We start from the raw sequence: 18,432 nt of genomic DNA, 5'->3' as shown, positions 1-18,432 counted from the left end.
CATTGATTACAGTCATGGGCATTGCTAAGTAGAGAAGAGCTAAAAGAGAAGAGTTAGACCCAGACGTTCACTTTTTGAAAGGGATCATCTAAATTGATATGCCACACACTGTTATCTAGTTGTAATTAATACATTGATGATCTGGAAGAGGGAGTCAAAGCTTAGATTAGACACTTTCTCCTGACATGTATGTATATAATTTGTTACATTACTGGAGGCACTTAATTTACCGGTAACTAGTATCATCAAAAAACATTTGTGGCATATCAGGAAACTTACGTTTGACTTAATCCAGCAAAAGGTGCTTTGATACATCAGTCAGCGCATTCACTCAGTATGTGTACATTAAAAAATTGATAGCTTAGCATGCTATGTTGTTGGAGAGACAAGAGTTCTTCTGGGGAAGGTCGCGATGACTTCCCCTGTTTGCTTGGTGCCATAGGATCTTAGGTTCAAAATGGGGGTATTTTAATTTTCTGGCTGCTCCCTTTCATGAGAACCATATTCAACTTACTTATCTGCTATAATTCAGAAGTGGGCCACGGGAACTATAGTGTACATGTCACATGGTCTGCAGCCATTTTACCAAAGAGAATGCCTGTCCACAACAAATATGTATGAGCCTTTTAGTGGTGCTTTTAGTGGTGCCATCGATGAAAATGGTGTGGCTGAAGGACATTTACCAAGATCTTGAATTCCTAGTATGCATATGTGTGATACTGAACACACATGGGTCAACACAACCCACATAACCACATCTGCAGCGTCATCATCAACAAAATAGTGTTGTGTCCATTGTGCGATTCTACAATAGGTCTGGGAAGAATGCGTACAGGTTTAGATGTGGGATGCCTTTCACAATCTTAATTGATGACACAATGCAACCTCGTCGTATAGCATATAGTGATGTAACAAATATATGACGTTATAACGCATACAATTACAACGCATGCTTTTACAATGCAGTCTTTACATCGCAACTACCATTACATTGCATGATTTTGCAACACATGCCATTACAACTCATTTTTTAAAACTACCATTACAACGCATTTCATTACAACGCATACCATTACAACGCATAATACTTTTAGGGCAAACAATAGGGTAAGTGTTGGATAGTGTAGGGGAAACATTACTATTCCCACTCCAGTGAGTGCAACAGTAGGGTAAGTGTTGGATAGTGTGGGGGCAAAAATGACTAAGTGTTGGATAGTGTACGGGTAAAAAATACTATTCCTACTCCACTGAGTGCAACCATAGGAAAGTGTTGGATAGTGTAGGGGGAAAAAATACTATTCCCATGTACCCCAAACCCATACCCACCCTAATACTAAATAAATCTCCATTACTTACCTTATAATGTGTTGTAATGGCATGCGTTGTAATGGTATGTGTTGTAATGGCATGCGTTGTAGTGACATGCGTTGTAATGGCATGCATCATAATGGCATGCGATGTAAAGGCGGTTGCGTTGTAACAGTTGCGTTGTAAAGGTAGGTCGTTATAATGACTGTGTTGTAATGGATGTTTCCCGATGTAACTGAATATGTGTGTAAATACAATATGGGCAGCTGAACTTATTTTTTGCAGTACAAGGTTCATGATTTTCATCGTAGTACACAAGTGCTTCAGCCTTCAAATGCTTCTCGCAATTATGAGTCAATTCAATTCAAAGAATCTTTATTCGAATTATAACAATTCATAAAAGCACATCATATATTCACATCAAAGAAAAAACAAATTCCCCAATAATACATATGAGTTAAAATACATCATTATTTACATTTCCATAGTTCTGCGCGCATAGACAGCTGTTTTTAAAAAACTACAAACACGGAAGATTATTTCCTCGTTTCCAAGTGCTAACAATACCTCATAAGATTTGGTTAAACTAATTGGTCTAAATTTTTTAAAATAAGGGATTAAGAACCGCTTTGTATACATTAAGTAAAAATTACAGAGAAAAAAGAAGTGCAAATCGCTTTGTTTACTTTGCCCATTACAGGGACAGCTCGTCATAAGTGCAGTTTCTTGGTACCCCAAAGGGAAATTTAAAAGATACCTAATAGTCCCAGCCCTCAGGCGACATAGAAGACTTCTTTCCCAGTTTGTCAATTGTATAGTAAGATATAATGGGAAGGGATTTCTGGTGGCTGCTATTTCCATATACCTTATAACTGTTGGTTTCTCTTTTTCCCTCCTAAGTCTTTTTTGGCAGAACAGTGCGCTTAGTGCCTCTTTTAATTCAGATTTTTTAATTTTACTGGCATGTGTAGGGTTAATAAAAATATTATCCATGCCTATTTCTCGCAGGTTTGTGTTTATGTAAGATATCCACGGGATCTTCAGCCCCCTATCACAATTTAAACAATCAGTTATTATCTCTTGTGTGAGTAGCGCGGATTTGTTTGTCCAGACCGAGTGCCAAAATAGTACTGGTCGTGAACTAACAAAATCTGAGATAAAATTGAAATCTAATTCATTATGTGTGATGAGATTGGATGTGAAAATTGGCACATTTAATAATCTCCTGCAAAACCGGTTCTCTACCCGCTGGATGGAGATGCTGTTCCCGATGCCCCAGACTTCAGCTCCATAAGTTGCCACTGGCACACATTGGAGTTTGAAGATCTTAGCAATTGCCTTTGTTACTCCCGACCTCTTAGGTTTCGGGATGCTTAAAATTGAGTTTGCGGCCTTTGAGAATTTGCTCGTGGCCTGGGCCAAATGCCCAGACCACGAGCCATTCGCAGCAAAGGTCACACCCAAATACGGGAAAGTATTGGTTGCGATAAGTTTTTCTCCCCCGACTTGTATGGGGCTCAGTCGCCGTTTCCCTGGCCCACATGCCATTATGAAAGATTTTTTAAAATTGACTCTTAAGTCCAAATTATCCATAAATACAGTAAAATTAAGAACCAGAGAACGGAGCGAGTTCGGTGTGCGGCCCATTAGCACCGCATCGTCTGCGTACAGAAGAGTAGGTATTGCTTTGCCATTTATTAGGGGTACGTCTGGTTTGGACTTTGCAAGGTAGTTACTAAGCCTGTTTATATAAATAATAAAAAGCAGGGGTGCTAAAACGCACCCCTGTCTAACTCCTCTTCCAATTTCAATGGGTCCAGACAATTCCCCGCCTACGCCTATTCTCACTCTAGATTTTAGGTCCGTATGTAAAAAAGCTAAAAAGTGGACCAGGGTCGTGTCCATCCCATACTCTAATAAAATAGTCCAGAGTTTAGACCGATTAACCAAATCAAAGGCGGATGACAAATCCATAAAAGCTAAATAAATAGGGACAGAGCGGGCAATATTATATTTATCAATAATTAGTTTGAGGTTGAGGCATTGTTCCACTGTGCCGACCCTTGATCTGAATCCTAGTTGGCAGGGGGATAATATCCCAGTTTCCTCTGACCATGTAATCAATCTATTGTAGATGACACGACCTAATATCTTCAGTGTGTTATCTAACAATGAGATTGGTCTGTAGTTTACAGGATCCGACCTATCCCCTTTCTTATAAATTGGGACTATTATACTAGTACTCCATGTTTCAGGCATTGGGGATTCAGGAAGACTGTTAAAAACATTCACTAGTATGGGTGCCCAGAGATCAGGTTGCCATTTAATAAGATCTATTGGGAGACCATCTGGGCCGGGGGCCTTGTTACCAAGGCTCTGTGCAATTGCCTCCTCTACTTCTCCTTCGGTTATTTTTAAATTAACAGGTATTTCAGGAATATTGATAAGTGGGTCTTTTCCCGGGGCAGCATAAATTTTTGCAAAATGTAGTTCCCAGGAACTAGCAGAGATAGTACAGCTGATTGGTGTAAGTTGTTGGCCCATATTCCGAAGTTCTTTTACTGCTGGCCAAAATAGATTGCTCAATTTACTTCCTGCGGTCAGAGCCAGGGCTTCCCAGCGTTCGCCCAGGAGCATAGATTTCCTTTTCTCTAGGGCTAATTTATAAATCTTCCTTGCTTCACTAACTTTTGCCCTGACTCTAGGAATTTCTATGAGAGTCTTACGTAGGTTCCTATTTGCAGTTGAGCAACTATGATCAAACCACCTGGGGTCTTTAGGGCTCTGAGGGGCCTGGACCGTCAGCAAAGACCTGACTGAGGCACATATTTTGCTAAAATGTGTTATGATTAGCTGGCCACCAGTTGTTTGGTCTAGGCAGAGATCTATGCTCTGCTGATTATCCCCTAACAAAGATGCCATAATTTTTGCTCTATCTATGCCTCTCCATTTTAGCCGCAATTTATCAGTGGATACGCTTAGATCCTTTGCTCCCTGCATCGATCTATAAACCGGTTTGGGGGCTAATTTAAGTGTTACAGTTACGGGGTTATGATCCCCAAAGTCAGTATCCACCGTATCAGTTTCTACTATGCAATCAGCCATACCAGGGGAAACAAAAATAAAATCAATAGTGGAGGTACTAGCTGGTCCTCTATGTGTAGGTACCTGATCCTGCGTTAATTTTGGTCCATGATCCTTTGTGTTACTAAGAATATGATCATCTAGGAGAGCTCTCAATTCCCGACCCCTTTGATTAGCAAGATATCCATTTTGCTGTTGCGCCGATGAAATTATTGGGAGCTGCGCGTTAAAATCCCCAGCCACGACAATTTCAGGCCCACCGATTTCTCCCTGACTATCTACTAACTTGGAAATGAAATCAGACAGTGCTGTAAAATTCTTGTTTGGAACTGATAAAAAATCATTATTGTAAAAATTTATCAGAACAAAAGGATTTTTTTTTTGCTTATACTCAATAGCCTGTATGTTGACATTATCAGTCTTAATGGCCCTGTGGTTTCCCCCGGCCATTATACTGAGGCCAACGAACAACCCACCAACAGCCCGACCATGTAGCGATTTATGCGCTGGGGTGTTATAACAATGAAACCCATCAATATGCAGATTATGTGGTGCCCAAGTTTCTTGGAACATAATTATGTCGTACCTTGTAATTAACTCCACCCAGTCGTTATTTTTTAATCTGGGTTCAAGGCCTGCGACGTTCCAGCTAAGTATTTTTAGGTCATATGCTTTATTCTGACCTAATTTTGGGGGTTTTATAAGATTACTCTTAAAAGAGGGCAAGGCTGTAAGTGGTTTTTTAGTGGTCAATGGTTCGCTAAAGACCACCAACTGCTCTGGATTTACATTAGTCTTACCCTGGTTCCCAAAGGTATTTACAAAAAATGAGTTAGGGCTGACTGGCCACTCGTCTGCTAAACTCAGGGTTGCAGGGGTCTGCTCTTTGTTTATTACACTGTTTTTTGGTTCAAGTGGGTTGACAGTTTGCCACTCGTCTACTAGGCTCAGAATTACAGGAGTGTGCTCTTTAGTTGTTACGCTGCTTTTTAATTCAAATGGGTTGATAGTTGATGGTATCAAAATCTCTACAAACGGTCAATCCACGCCCTCTAAGCCTTGAGAGTTGAGGGCGTCAAAGCGGTTATAAATGGGTATCCTGGATTGCCTGTCGTAGTAGTCAATATAGTTAGGGTGTCTATCCTCGTATAAGGGTGCAAAACGGGGGTGACATCGAACCATGTGACGATTGTCATAATGATCGAAGTGCCTATTTTCTTGAGTAAAGTTCCATGGCAAGTTACTTTGGGGGTGCTGGGAGGGTGGGTAAAAATAGGTGAGATCCACTATTTGAATTCTACTTTCCAAACCATGCTCCCTCCACCCACTAATATAACCTGCCAAGCGTCTGTCTTTAAAATTTACAATAATGCAGTCTCCTTCATAATCCTTTTGTCTCTTGCCCACCCAGTTCAGTCTCCTGACATTAAGTATTTGGCCATTTAGATATGGGGGAATAGGTCTATGTTGGGATAGCCAATGGCTTACCTTATTTTTTAATTCAATATAATTCTCCAACTTGCCCTCTCTTAAAGTGGGTACTCCTATCATGACTGCTGTGAAAGGGTACGATTCTGGTGGCAGGTCAATACATGCGTTCTTACTAATTAACCTCAATCTCTCAGATTGTTCCTCAGTGATATTTCTATTACTGGTATTACTGTTGATACAGATCCCGTCTTTCCCAATAGTGTGCTCTGTGCCAACTGTTCCAGCCTGTGCCCCGGAATGGGGTTGTACCTCAATTGCTCCGACCAAACTTTTTTGGGGAGCTATTTGCGGTATCTCATTGCCATTATTTGATAGTGTAACTTGCGGAGCTAATTGCTTATATTTACTAGTGTCCATCACGTCTGACGGGATTTCCTCATTGATCCGTTTGTCATTGGCATTATTTTGGTTCTGTGATGAAGAAAACTTAACAAGTATCGTCATAATTTCATTGTTTTGCTGTTCGATCTTCTCCAGCCTTTCCCCTATTGTTTTTATCCTTTCAATAACGGGGAGCATGAGTGACTTCATTAACTGTTCCATTCCAGGCATTAAATTCTTCATACAAAGGTTGTTAGGACTTTCCTGATTACAAGGGATGCTGGCAACAGTTTCTTGGCGTGTGTTTCCCAGAGTTGGTACTTTCTGTAATTGATCTGTGTGTATTATAAGTTGTACTGCCTTATTGGATGTTCTTGGCGCAGAGGTACTATTTCTGCCCTGCCCTAATCCATGTTTGAGCCTTGTATTTTTTGATTTTGCCCTTGGTTTGTTGACAGCCTTCGCCTTTCTTTTGGGTTCCAGTTTGTCTGTACACCCTTTCTCCCTCGAAGGGTTACATGGGATGACTGTGTCAGGTATGTTGATATCATCATTAATAATACAGTCATTCGTCCCCACTTCGCCTTCTGAGATGTTGATGAGTGATGGAGATTCTGTATTTGTTTGGATGTTTGGTGATACTGACAGCCTGCTTTCCTGGGTTATAAAATCAGGTGGGAAAGTTTGTTGGGTTATAAAATCAGGTGGGAAAGTTTGTTGGGAGAGTATAATTTGGTTTGTCTCTCTTACTGGGAAGCCGGCAAAAGAGGCCATGAGAATAGAGTCCTGAGAGTATGCAGTAGTAATAGAATTATTTGCATCGATATTTAAGTCTTCAGTTGGTTGCATCCGTGGGCGTATGCTTGGGGGTAGTGAGAGGCGCCTTTCCGTATTCTCAATTGCGTTGGCCACAACTCCTATAGTTCTTTGTAGCATCCTGTCTATGGCAGTGATGCTAGGGAGTGGTATATTGGCCTGGGCCTTTTTCCTAGAGATTGAGCGAGTTGCCATTGGAGTATTTTTAATCTTACTCATATTATTCCTACTTAATATAGACGTCCCTTAGATAGTGTAAATAAGGCGATAGAGAATCAAGGGATTTGTGGGTCTAGTGTCTGAGATGGGCGCAACAACTGGGAGCTCAAGCCCAATCCAAACAAGTTTAATCTCACATGGGCCACTCTGTTCCAACTACCCACACAAATCAATCAGAGAATTAATAGACTTCCAGGTGCGTCAACTAAGTGTCTCATACAGTCTCAGTGTCCGCCTTCCACTGTGTTAGTACCTAAAGTTAGAATCCTGATGATGTGAGCAGGGCAGAGTAGGGCAGATGGTACGGCCACGATGCACAAATACCTACACGTCGTTAATGAGGGGAAACATACAAGCGTAAAATGACCATGGGCCCACCGGCAACACTTACGAGTTTGATGATCTACAGCTGATGTCAGGGACGTTGCCCAGCCCGGCCTTGATCGGTCCTTGACGGGCAAGGACGGGCTCGCCCTTGGCCCGGGCTTCGCCCGGGCGCGGCCCGCGCGCGTCCCGCGCAGCGGCTCTTCGTCCCAGCCTTTAACCCTCCCCGGCGCAGCCTGATGACGCTGTAGGCAGGCGCCCGGGAGAGGGGATGGTAGTTTTCTCGTGAACCGCCGTTCCCCTCACGGCACTGCAGCAGGCTGCCCTGAAGCTCCGGGTAGGAGAGCCGTTCCCCTCACGGCTGTCGAGGTATGTGGTGACTTCAAGGGTGCCCAGAAAGCCAAGGTTAGCGCGTCCCGCGCAGCGGCTCTTCGTCCCAGCCTTTAACCCTCCCCGGCGCAGCCTGATGACGCTGTAGGCAGGCGCCCGGGAGAGGGAATGCTGGGGATGGTAGTTTTCTCGTGAACCGCCGTTCCCCTCACGGCACTGCAGCAGGCTGCCCTGAAGCTCCGGGTAGGAGAGCCGTTCCCCTCACGGCTGTCGAGGTATGTGGTGACTTCAAGGGTGCCCAGAAAGCCAAGGTTAGCGCGTTATGAGTCTGTTTTCTGGTGTTTGTGTACACAAACCTCAAGTAGGGATACGTAGTGCAATATGTACATGCATTAGACTGCACATGTGTAATCACACCATTGCAAAATCACGTTTTTTTTTCAGTTTAGCAAAGTGAACGCTAAAACTGACAAACAGCAGAACGACCAATTAGAAAAACATGCCGAGTAAACCTGTGCCGAGAGGAAGTGGCTGTCCAAGGGGCCAAAGTACTCTAAGACAATTCAAAGATGATTTCCTACTGGGGAGCAAGTGGGCACCAAAGAATAAGATGCCCAGATCTATGAGGTCATTGAGTAGGCGGTGTCTACCGTTAATGGCTGCCCCCTGGTGCCCGAAGGGAGTTACAAGTGAAAGGCAGGACCTCGAATTGGACCTGCAGGATCAAGGCTCAAGAGGGCACAGTTAGATTCTTTCTATTTTGTGTTATTTCAGTGTGGAAAACCGTACTTACGAGAGGGGCTATTAATATGACCAGCTGACACTATCACCTGACCATGAAAAAGCATTTTTATTAAAAACTAGAATTGCAAAATAACATTTGTTGGAGTTTTTTTCTCTTTGACTAGTGACTTGACTGAAGGGGACTGGCCTGAAAGTGAGACTATTTTGGGACATAGACATTTCAGTAGGAAAGTGCAGTAGACCCTGTAGTGATGCGCTCTCTTATGAGACCCGGCTGAGAGCAGCCACATAGCCACTGAAGCATTCCTTTAGACATGGATGGATGCTTGCTTGAAACATTGACAGACCTGGGCAGGAGTTAAACATTTCATGCACAAAGTATGTTTTATACATGACACTGGTGTGCAGTGGCTGTTTAAGTGACGGCAAGGTGTGCTAGACAAGCAGCAAGGTCCTCTCTTTAGCACTGTGCTAGAAAGCCAAAACATGTTTTAATTCACAGAGCACCAATACTCTCTCATTCACTACAGTTTGAACTGTGAATGAGATTGGTTGAGGCAGCAACCCCGCTGACAATGAGGCATTTCTTTCCAATAGAGTATTATTAAGGAGCATATTTAGGGCCTCATGTAGGTAGCCAAATACCGGTCGGTAACGGCCGATTTTCGGTAAATATGCCGTTACCGACCGGTATTCAGACAAGTGAGATGTAGGAGTCCAAAAACCACTTTTCGGTAAATATGAGGCGGTAAATACCGAATCATATTTACCGAATTCTAAAATACCGAATCAGATTTACCGAATACATACTTAACGATTCGGTAAACATGAAGTGGTAAATATGAAGTGGTAAAATTGAAAATGACATGTAGGAGCACTCGGTAATTAAGAAATCCAGGAAAATCGGTAAATAAGAGTCGGTAATTAACACGGATTGAAAGCAGGTGGTAACCATCAACAATGCATATAGGCAAACCCAAAATGCAACAGCGTGGACAACATGGCCGCCATGTACGTCATTGCAAGGCGCCTACGTCTACAGGCAGCAGGACTGCGGGTGTGGCGACGGGAGGAACAAATCTACAGACAGCGCATCACACTATTCCAGCTGACTGATGCAGAGATACATGAGAGGTACAGGCTACACCCCGAAACCATCATGGACTTAATCAGGGACCTTCACCCACTCCTGGACCAGCCAATAAGAAGGGCGCACGCCATACCCCCACATGTGCAGGTGCTCTGCAGCCTACATCTGTTGGCATCCGGCAGTTATCAGGTGGTGATAGCTGCGGTGGGTGGGGTATCCCAGAGTTGCCTGTCACGTTTCTTCAGGAAGTTCCTGGATGCCATGATCCAGAGAATGCACCACTACATAAGCTTCCCAAACACACAGGCTGCACTGCAGAAAACAAAAACAGACTTTTATCACATGGCACAGTTCCCCCATGTCATCGGCTGTATTGATGGTACACACATCCCAATCTGTCCACCAGCTGATACAGAGCACATCTACAGGAACAGGAAGTCCACCCACTCCATCAATGTGCAGGTGATCTGTGATGCAGGGAACATCATCACAGATATTGTTGCTAAGTTTCCTGGGAGCACCCACGACTCTTACATCTTCCAGAATAGTGGGATCTACACACGACTGAGTGCCGGAGAATTCGGAGAGGGATACCTGCTAGGTAAGTAACAGTGACGCCCCTTGAAACCTGCAAATCATAGTGTATAGAGGCATGTTACTGATGGTTCCCTTTTACTCATCCAGGCGACAGTGCATATGCATGCCGGTCATTCATCCTCACTCCCTACCTACACCCAGCAACCCAGAGTGAGAGACGATACAACGTGGCACATAAAACAACACGCAATGTGGTGGAGCGCACGTTTGGACTACTGAAGAGCAGGTTCCGCTGCCTGCACAAGAGCGGAGGCGCACGCCAGTACAAACCCATCACCTGCTGCAAGATTATTGCCACTTGTGCAATGCTGCACAACCTTGCCACGAAAAAAGGTACAGATGTGGAACTAACATATTTTGAGGACAACGAGGATGAGTCAGGCCAGCCAGAGGGCAACGCAGCTAGAGTGCCAACTGCAATCGATGGGAGAGAGAGACGGGCAGAGATCACATGCAACTATTTCTGAGTAAGTGAGGGGACACAGCGAGTTGTGAGAAGTCCTGACGTAGTTTTAATGTGGCACCACGCCATGAACACATGAACAGGCCAATCAGGCAATATACCATCTATACAAGGAGTATGTCCAGGGTTACGTCACCCAATGGGAAGTGGCTTAGCAGGGCTACATCAATGTTTGCGCATACGCGCTGCAGTGGTGGATTGCACGGCCTGTGCATCCTCACTAGAGCCAACCCCAAGCCGCCTGCTGCTCCTGCGTGCTTCTGGGACGGGGGGTGTGATGCTGCTGCTGGTGTCGATGCTCTCCGCAGCATCCCCTGCAGCAGTTGTCGACGCCTGACTAGTCAATAGCACCCCTAGTGCACTTGTCACCTGCACCATCCCCCGAGACAGGTCGCTGCAGCACTGTGTTAGGCCCTCCTGCATCGTCACAGAGCGCCGGCACAGTAGAGAAGTCGCAGTTGCCAGACGGTTGAGTGCCCTGCTGGTAGTGTCCCTTCTCTGGCGTTCCCGGCGCCGTGCTTCGATGTCAGCATCTAATTTGCTGCACAACTGCTGGATTGACTGGGACATGTCCCGAATGCCCGCAGCCATGCCGCTAATGTTACTGTCCATGTTGACTAATGTTGTCCTCATCACCCGCATGTGCCTCTGGACTGACATGACTGCCTTTGATTGCAGGCGCTGTTGCTTCAACATTTGGCCCTCGAGACCCAAGAAGACACCATGGCCGTCAGTGGGTGCTGGTGGACTCTGGACACGCGACCTGCGGCGCCCTCTTGCTCCCGTCTGTGCTGCCTGTGAGATGTGGGGCACAGTGGCATGGCTCCCTTCCTGGGGCCCGGTGCGGTCTTCTGGGCCCATGCTGTCGTCTGACGAGGTGACTAAGGCTCGTAGCCTGGCTGCTGGACGCCTCCTCATTCTCACACCTGCAAGCGGAGATGTGGCCGGTGATTCGAACATGAGTGGCGATGCTGGCTCTGGTTGTGGTGATGCTGGCTCTGGTTGTGGTGATGCTGGCTCTCGGTGAGGTGATGCTGGCTCTGGGTGCGGCGAGGCTGGCTGTGTTGGAGGTGCGGCTGCCAGTGGGCCTGCTCCCTGGTCTGAACTTGTGCTGGCTAGAGGTGATACTTGTGGCCGGTGTGCCGTCTCTCCTGCAGCATGCCCTGTCCTGCATGATGTCACATCTGTGGACAGAAATACAACATTGGCTCAGTGTCCCCGAAGGGCTGCATTGCAAGCGTCACAATAACACATTTCACATTCCAATATGTCCTCTGTCTCCTTGTGCCTCGAGTGCGTGACATGCCTTGTTGCCCTGTAACATTTACGGCATGGTTAGTGTTGCCCTGACTACATCTCCCGGAATGCATTGCCTGTCTGCACTGACACGTGTGGACTGCAGTGTGATTCTCGTTTCACAATGGGGGATGTGGGATTGGGGTGGGGGGGGCTACATTGCTGTGCTTTCGTCTTACCTTGGTGTGTTGCGGCTCTGGCAGAGCTGTCGGCGTCCCCAAGACCCACGACGCTCTCCTGCTGGATTGTGGCCGCCACCAGCTCCTCCAGTTCGGTGAGGGCAGGTGCCCTGTTGGTTCCACCTCCGGTCTGGCTGGCCTCCTTCTGGATGTCGCCCATCTTCCTCTTGGTTACAATCCTCAGGTCATACCAGCGCTTTTTGAGGACCTCAATGTCCCTGTGGGTCACTCCCACAGCATTGACCTGCGCCTGGATGGCCAGCCATATGTTGCGCTTTTCCGCCTCAGGCACTTGCAGGGATTGCCTTCCAAACAGCTTCTGGTGCTGCTTCACCACCTCCTCCACCAGCACCTGGAGTTCCTTGGGGCTAAATTTCAGCTTCCTCCTCCTTTCCCCTCCGTCTTTCTGTGTTCTCTGGCTGGACATGCTGTTCGTTTACCCGCTCGCACATGCAACGGCTCCCTGCCTCTCCTCTGCACTCCAAGCCTCTCCAGGGTCGGCTAATTATGTACACCTGCCTGGGTGTGGCCACTTCGGCTAATTATGTACACCTGCCTGGGTGTGGGCACTTCCTGGTTGGGTGGGCTGTCGTTGCACAGGATTAGCTGTTTCGTCAAGTCATGTGATTTTATTTACCGAATCCGTACATTCCGATTCAGTATTTTCCGATTCGGTAAATTCCACCTCGGTATTTTCCGATTCGGTAAATACCACCTCGGTATTTTCCGATTCGGTAAATACCACCTCGGTATTTTCCGATTCGGTAAATACCACCTCGGTATTTACCGATTCGGTGAATTCCGATTCGTGATTACCGAATGTTACCGAATCGGTAACAGTTACCGAATTTTTACCTACATATAACTTACCGATTCTAATTTACCGATTCGGTACGGCTCGGTATTTAAGAACCGGTAAAATTTATTTACCTACATGAGGCCCTTAATGTGGTTCAGTTGATCCTCAGCATTTCTCAGAAACAGCAACAGTCTGGTGTGTCCAAAGGTCCTTTGCACCGCCAAGCCAAATGACAGATATGTCAAAGAGTTGGGAGATTAACAGGGTTGAAGTCCAGAATATCCTTACTAAAATATCATCAATTGGGGGTAGATTTTCTAATATGAATTCAAATGTTGTAAATTATATTTAGGACACAATATTTCTATCAGAGGATATGTTGGCTGCGATAAACGGGTGCCCTACTTTCCACAAGAGTAAGTAGAAAACATGTCCATTGAAAGTAGCATCCTACCAGGCAGGTATCCACCTCATCCTCACCAGGCCCTGCAGCTCACTCCAGTTACAGGAGAGAAGTTAACATGTTTCGTTGGTGTCAGCAGAAGAATAGTGCTGTGCTGCTGGTCCTAGAGAAAGCGTTCTGGACTCAGAGGTTTATGGCTAAGTGAGTACCATTTCTCTCCACAGTCCTCTGTGATGGAGACATGAATTCCTCATTGCAGCAAGATGGGAATTCTTAATTTTCTCATTGGTTTGAGGCATCTTTCCCATAGTAATGGGTAAAGCAAAGCTTTTTAAACAGTAAATTAGTCAGCTACTGATGATGACCCGTCCGCTAATAAGGCTAAAATTCTCGGACTTCCATCTCTCATGGTATGCATTTGTGGGATCTAGGGCCACCCACATGTACAACCATTTCCTTTTGTGACTCGCAATTTGCGAATTTAAGCAACTCGCAATTTGCGAGTCGCAAAAGGAATGTAGTAATGTGTCTCAGACACATTTTGCGATTCCGAATGGCGTTCACAAATTACCTGCCTCATCAATATTCATGGGAATGGGCAATGACACGTGTGTTTCCTTTTTAAATAAGGCAACTTTTTATTTTGAAATGAGGGAAACAGGATGTGTTTCAAAAACAAAAATGAACCATTTCAGTTTCATTTTTTAACAGTAGACAGTGGTCCGTGGGACCTGCTCTTATTTTTTTTTTATCGCTGCCAATCACAAAGAGGAAGGGGTCCCTTAGGGGCCCCTCCGGGTTTGCGAGTGGCTTACCACCTACTTGAAGTAGACGGTAAAATGATATTGTTGTGCCACAGCATTCTGGTTGCAAAACAATTGTACATGCCCTTGCGACTTGCTGTTAGGATGGGACGCCCTTGAAATGTCCCTTCCTAATAGCGACTTGCAAACCCTATTTTGCGAGTCGGTAACAGGCTACCGACTGCAAAATAGGGTTGATAAATGCTGCAACCCTTTTTAGCAGTCGCAAATGGCCGAATCTCTTTTTGCAACTGCTAAAAAAAGTCATACATGTGCCCCCTAGTTTCTGTTTTAGGAATAAGGTTTCACACCAAGGTGGCGATTCCGATCCGGGTAAAAAAATTTGCGTACGTCTCGTATCCGTATATTTTCACGTACGAATCGTACAAGTACCGTACAAACTGCGAAGTACGATTCGTACGTGAAAAATACATACGAATTGCGTCGGGAAAATGGTCCGAGATGGAGCCATACATTTTTACGTCCGAATAGCGTCGGGAAAAGTGTCCGATAGGGAGCCGGACATTTTTACGTGCAAATCGTAAAACAGAAGTCCGAGCGCGCAAGTACGATCCGTACCGCCCGTCCGAATACACAACCACATGTAAAAGGCCCCATACGGAGCGAACGCTGTAGCACACATGTACACGGGTAAACTTGTGCCCGGATACGAGTCGTACAGCCCCCCCTAGCCTAGGGTTGTTGTCCAGTTGTTCTTTGAATGTGGTCATTTTGGTGGTGCGGATCAGTTGGTGGTGTTTGCAGGTGGCGTTCTTGAGGGCTGTCATGTTTTCTGTGGTCTGGTCGTGGCGCCAGGCTTTCTCGAGGGTACGGCAGGTTTTCTTGGAGTTTTTGAGGTTGTTGGTGAACCAGGAGGCTTTCTTGCTGCCGTGTCTGCTGGGGGGGTTCTTCAGTGGTGCGAGGTCATCGGTGCAGTTGGTGAGCCACTGTGTGAGTTTGCGGGCTGCTTCGTTGGGGTCCGTCGTGTTGGTGGGGGGGTTCTGGCTGAGGGAGGTGGTGAGCTGGTCGGCGGTGATCTTGCTCCAGCTTCTGCGTGGAACCTGTTGAGGGTGGTTGTGGGTCGTGGTTCTCCTGAAGTTGAAGTGGACGCAGCTGTGGTCTGTCCAGTGCAGTCTGGTGGAGTGGCTGAAGAAGATGTGCTTGCTGAAGGAGAAGATGGGGTCAAGCGTGTAGCCGGCGATGTGGGTGGGGGTGTTCACCAGTTGCTTGAGTCCGAGGTTGGCGAGGTTGTCCAGCAGGGTGGCGGTGTTGCTGTCATTGTTGTTCTCCAGGTGGAAGTTGAGGTCTCCTAGGAGGATGTAGTCTGAGGAGGTAAGGGCGTGCGGGCTGACGAAGTCTGCGATGGCTTCGCTGAATTGTGTGCGTGGTCCCGGGGGTCTGTAGACGAGGGTGCCTCTGAGGGTGGTCTTGGGGTCGGTGTGTATCTGGAAGTGAAGGTGTTCGGCGGCGGTGAGGGTGTCATCGCAGTTGGTCGTGATTCGGATGGTGTTTCTGTGGACGATGGCGATGCCTCCTCCGGCTTGGTTGACGCGGTCCTTCCGGGCGATCTTGTAGCCATCCGGGACGGCTATGGCGATGTCGGGAGCTGAGAAGGCGTTCATCCATGTTTCTGTGAGGAAGGCGATGTCTGGTGATGTTGTGTCGAGAAGGTTCCAGAGTTCAACGGCGTGCCTGTGGATGGAGCGGGTGTTGAGCAAGATGCACTTGAGGTGGTCGTTGCTGGAGCCTAGCTTGGTGGGTGCGGTGCAGGATCGGGTGCAGGTGAAGTTGCAGGCGTGGCAGGTGAATGCTCCGTGGGTGCGTTTCGGGTTGGCTTGGTAGCAGGCTGGCTGTCGGCCGGTGTTGCGTGCGTGGAGGGTGGCGGCGTCGTATCTCTGTTGGGTTGGCTGGCTCCGGTGGGGTCCAGGGGTTCTGGCTCTGGGCGCGGTCCAGGCGTGGACGGGCGTAGATGGGCTTGCCTTTGGCGCGCCTTTGGCGCGCAATCGGCGTGCCCGCTGTGCGTGGCCGCTGCGTGTACATGCGGTCCCCGCCATATATGGCGAAGAGGGAGGGAGAATCAGCTGGGAGGCGGGAGCGGGGCGGCGAATGGTGAGTGGGTGCCAAGAGAAGGGGGCAGGGCCGCAGGAGAGCAGCAGCGGGGAGCGGAAGGGGGGATGGAAAGAGCGGGCAGACGGAGCGGGAGAGCGAGGACAAGCCTGGGCAAGCCTGGGCAAGCCTGGAGAGCAGGGGCCTTAAGGAGAGGTGGCAGCAAGAGAGGCCAAGAAGGCAGCAGCAGCAGAATCTGGGCACACGGGGGCCGTGCGGAGTGGAGTGACCGGGTCAAGGGTCAATACATCTCTATGACTTACCTGGCACATCCAAACAGGCAAACAGAGGCCCTAAATCACAACCACCTCTTATAACACACCCACCACAAATTCAAACCCAGCCACACCCACAAATGGAACAATAAAAAGGGCCCATACACACAACAAATGAGCCTTTGCAACAGACCCACTGCTGACAGACCCCACAGACAAACAACTGCACCTTACTTACACCTTAAATACACCTTAACTTACACACCTTCACACAACTTCATTCACAAACACCTTCTCTTCACATTCACACACACACCGTCACATTCACACCCACACAGCCACAACCATCCACACCCACACCCCACACCATGCCCACAGACAAGAATCCAAAGTTCACAAGGACGGAGCTGCACCTCCTTGTCAAAGAAGTCATCAGAGTCGAGCCACAGCTGTTTGGAACATTGGTCAGACAGACCAGCATAGCCCAAAAAACAAGCCTGTGGCAGAGGATTGTCGATAAGGTGAATGCTGTTGCGCCCATCCAAAGGACCAGGCATGAATGCCAAGCCAGGTGGTACGATCTGCGCAGGGCAGTCAAGAGGAAAATGAACGAGGAATACGCCCAGAGTAACATCACTGGAGGTGGGCTGACCCGCAGACCCGTACATTACCATCCCTGGGAGGAGAAGGTGATGGCCATGCTTCCGCCGGTGGGAGTACACGGAGTCGAAGGAGTCGCAGAGCCTGGTGAGTACACAAACAACTCACGTAACATGGGGGGAATGCCATCCACACCACAAATACACAAAATGCACGCAACTTCCCCCAAGCCCTCACCGCACACAACCACACTCAAAAACCAAGCTCATGCCACTAACGTCTCCATGCCCCATTCACAAATAAAGGCAATGCCATGTCCCAGGCCACACCAACCACAAACCCAAGACTGGATGTCCGGGATGCTGGGAGGGTGGGGCTCACACAACACATTGTGCAACTCAGAAGCAGACACCAATGCCCTCAGCCCATATGGCCTAGGTACATACTTATGCACCATGCCCAATGCACAGGAACAGGCAAAGTACTGACAAGGTAGCTGACACTTGGCCCTGCTGTATGCAGCACAAGGCCCTCCTGTGACCACTGTACACTCAAACACCAACTACACAAGCTCAGATATCTAGCACAGGCACTCAAACTCACTGTCATGCCAGCATGCACCATGAGGGGACAGACACATCACCTGGGAGACCCAATGACAAACCACACTACACCCAACAGCAGGCCCGGTCACCCACCCCCCCTCACACAAGCACACACCCCCGGGGCAGGCAACGGATTTACCCACTCTCACAATGGACATGTGACACAACAAGACCAATCCATCGCCAAATAAGCATCCGAACCAAAATCCTACTGGTCAAACACTCAGGAGAACATACCAATCTGTCCCCCGCAACATACCCATCCCCAAGTGGACATTGAGAGGAATGCCAGGCACATCCAACTACCTGGAGGATCTGTGACAACTTGAATATGTATGAAACATGGATGTGGCATGAAACAGCATTAACATTGTCTCTCTCTCACACACAGGGCAACGTCATCGACCTCCCCCAACAATGGGGGGAACAATCACAGTCCCAGGCTCAGCATGAAGATGATCCCACCGGCAGCGACGACTCTCACCAATCCGTGGATGACCCCGACCAACCTGGCCCCTCTGGTGCCCAAGCCCCTGCAGCACCTGCGTCAGGTACATCTGTGCCAACCCACACCCCCATTCCTGAAACATCCCAGGAGACACCCAGGAGCCCTGCTCGCACTGAACAACAGAGCCAGTC

This window comes from Triturus cristatus, chromosome 7, assembly GCF_964204655.1.
Source record: "Triturus cristatus chromosome 7, aTriCri1.1, whole genome shotgun sequence".
Lineage (NCBI taxonomy): Eukaryota > Metazoa > Chordata > Amphibia > Caudata > Salamandridae > Triturus > Triturus cristatus.
Note: the sequence above shows the minus strand (reverse complement) of the source record.